Here is a 2,865-nt window from a genome sequence, read left to right as displayed (position 1 = left end):
ATTGATGGGGCAAGATTTTTATTCTAGAGCACAGCCCGCTTGTCTTCAAACTGTTCTGGGGGGAGGAGGAGCTGATTGAACTCAGCAGATATTTACTGAGTGCTTATTATGTGCTAGATATTGTTCCGGGACTTGGGATGCAGCACAGAACAACACAAGGTCCCTGCTGGTGGAGCGTACAGTCTCGTGCCCTTTGCCTGCACCCTGGGACTCCCGGCAAGTCACAGCACCTCTCTGCCTCTGTCCTCAGTCCTCAGTTGCTTGATGCGGGAAGAAGCAGGCTCGGCCCAGACGTGGGTAACGTGCCTGGTGCACTGTAGATGCCAGACAGACACCACCCCAACCCACCACCCAGACAGTAGATAGGGCTGGAAGCTGACTTTTAATAATAAAGTACAGGGGGGAGGATGGAGGGGGTGCAGCCGGATGATCTGGTATGCTGCCTCGCCAGGGCCTGGGCTGGCTATACAACTGCTGCTGCTGGCTTGCTGGCTGCCCTGCTGGCAAGGTCCTCGGCTTTCATGGTAGCTGCCAGCGCCATCTCCTTTGACTTCTCCTTGGCTGTCTCAACAAGGGGTTTGGAAGGGGCCTCACCTTGCAGCTTAGCCAAAATGTATTCCAAACCTTTCATTATCTTGGTCACATTGCTTTGGAGCCAGGCGATTCCGAATTCCTGGACAGCTTTGGAGATGCCAAGCAAGCTAGAAGTGCCCCACGCTTCCCCATGGATTTCCGTGTAGTTGCTGTTATAAAAATTCACACAGTAAACACGTCGTCCCTCCCCCACCATCAGCCAGGCGTGGTTGATGTTCCAGGTGAAGGTGGTCATGGTCTGGTTCTGTGGGTCCACAATAGAACCCTTCAGGATGTACACCGAGTAAGCAACAGTGGCAGGAATCAGTCGCTCCGCCCAGCAGGGCATCCTGTTGGTCTTGGTCAGGAGATTGGGGGCAGGAGCTTCTAATCAGGGGCCCCCTCCTGGTGGGCTATGTCTTCTGTCAGACCTGTTTGCCATAGGGATTCGGCGCAGCTGCCAGAAGGCAGGGAGCACCTGGTCCCAGGCACTCCGGAGCACGCTCTGGCCCAAGAGGTATTTCACCATCATCGCGGCCAGAGCTGGATCAGCACCCGCGCAGCATCAGGGTGCAGAGCACCGGGGCAGGGGGAGGCCCTGCTGGGCTCCAGCGCCTGCCAGGCATGCAGCTCATCACGGCATCCCCACCGCTGCCGCCGCCAGGAAGAGTTCTGTCTTCTAATCATTGTTATTAACTTTACAGGTCTTTGCAAATTGACGGGAAGGATCAAAATAGGATAAAATGGGAAGAACTGTTAATAATACTTGCATCAAGATCTTTCTTTGTCGCTTTTATTAGGAGGGACTTTGACATTTAAAAAGATCACAGTTTGAGACAAAGAAAACTCAGTAAGGAAATTACAAGTTAATAATTATCTTTCAGAAATATATACTTTATGTGAAGAAAGTATTCTCATCATTTTCTTTTTATCCCCCTTATGATTTTCTGTACTACACTGGTGTCCATGGTAACCTCCATACCTCACCAGGAGATCACTTCTAAGGTTCTGCACTGCCAATCACTGCCCTCTTTATGACATCACAGGAATAGAATGGAACAGAATGGAATGGGACAGAATAGAACAGAATGGAATGGGATGGAATAGAATAAATAGAACAGAATAGAATAGGCAATCAGAGTATACCATGTGTGGTAGGAGTTAACATTTTGAAAAAGTTTTAAAATTAAATTCAAATATATTTCAGTATTTTTATTGTCTGCTACAATTCTAACGGAATAATATCAAATTTTCTCTTGATTCTGTGAGATTTTATTTTAATTTTGTTAGATGAGATTATAGTCTGATAGCCTACTGGATATTCATATGTTAAGGCTTTTGTCTATTTTTCTAAAGAATTCAGATTTCTTTATCATCATCAGACTCCCTGCGTTTATTTCCTAGGGTTGCTATAACAAATGACTACACACCAGGTGGCTTGAAACAACAGAAATTTATTTTCTCAGAGTTCTGACAGCTACAGTCTAAAACCTAGGTGTGGGCAGGGCCCGGTTTTCTTTTCCCACTTCTCATGGTTGCCAGCAAGCCTTGGTGTTCCTGGACTTGTATCTGTGTAACCCCAGTCTCTGTTGTCATAGGTTTATCTGATCTCTGTGTCTTCACATGGCATTTCTTCACTTTTATGTGTCTCTTCCCGCTTGTTCCAAGCTGACTGTTTTTACTGAGATGGTTCACTTGTCTATGAGTCGCATGCCTAATCTCTTCACCAAAAAGTTAACCAGCATACCCTTGGCTCTGTTTCCAGAGCAAGTTATCTGAATAGACTAAGAATTTTCCCAATCTTCAAATTTTCATTCCTTTTGGCTTAGCAGTTCCTTCTTCAACTTATCTCTTTCTCATAGCATTTTACTGTAAGTAGTAAGGATAATATGTAGGCAATATTGCCAATAGCTGATCAACAGAAGAATTATATTTTGCAACAGTAATAGTTTACTTGACACCTCTATAAAAAAATTCACTCTTGGTGAAACTTAATTATGTGGTTTGAAGACATATTACAAATATTAGCATTCAACTACCTGATTTATTTGTTGTAGTCTGTAAAGCTTATTTTAAAATATTTTACTTCAAACAGCTGAATAAATAGGCTTCAGGCAATTTCATAACATTTTTTAGCTGTGTAAAGAAGCATGTTGTTTGTTAAAAATAAATCATTGTAATATATATTTTCTACTTTATTCTTAACCAATAGATATCACAGACTTATTTGTTCAGATTATTAAGTGCTTTTGAACTCTCCTAAGCAAGGCTTTGACAATCTGTCTAAATCAT

General features: G+C 43.7%; 1 pseudogene across 1 annotated transcript; it reads right to left on the bottom strand.

Annotated features, from left to right (window-relative positions):
* Positions 1-246: 246 nt before the first annotated feature.
* Positions 247-1,102, bottom strand: LOC307107510 (PRELI domain-containing protein 1, mitochondrial-like; annotated as a pseudogene). Its single transcript has one exon. The product of its transcript is annotated as a PRELI domain-containing protein 1, mitochondrial-like (transcript).
* Positions 1,103-2,865: the final 1,763 nt, after the last annotated feature.

Source organism: Cnephaeus nilssonii, assembly GCF_951640355.1.
Source record: "Cnephaeus nilssonii genome assembly, chromosome: 11".
NCBI classification, from domain to species: Eukaryota; Metazoa; Chordata; class Mammalia; order Chiroptera; family Vespertilionidae; genus Cnephaeus; species Cnephaeus nilssonii.
The sequence above is the reverse complement of the archived record's forward strand: the minus strand, read 5'-3'. Positions and strand labels throughout refer to the sequence as shown.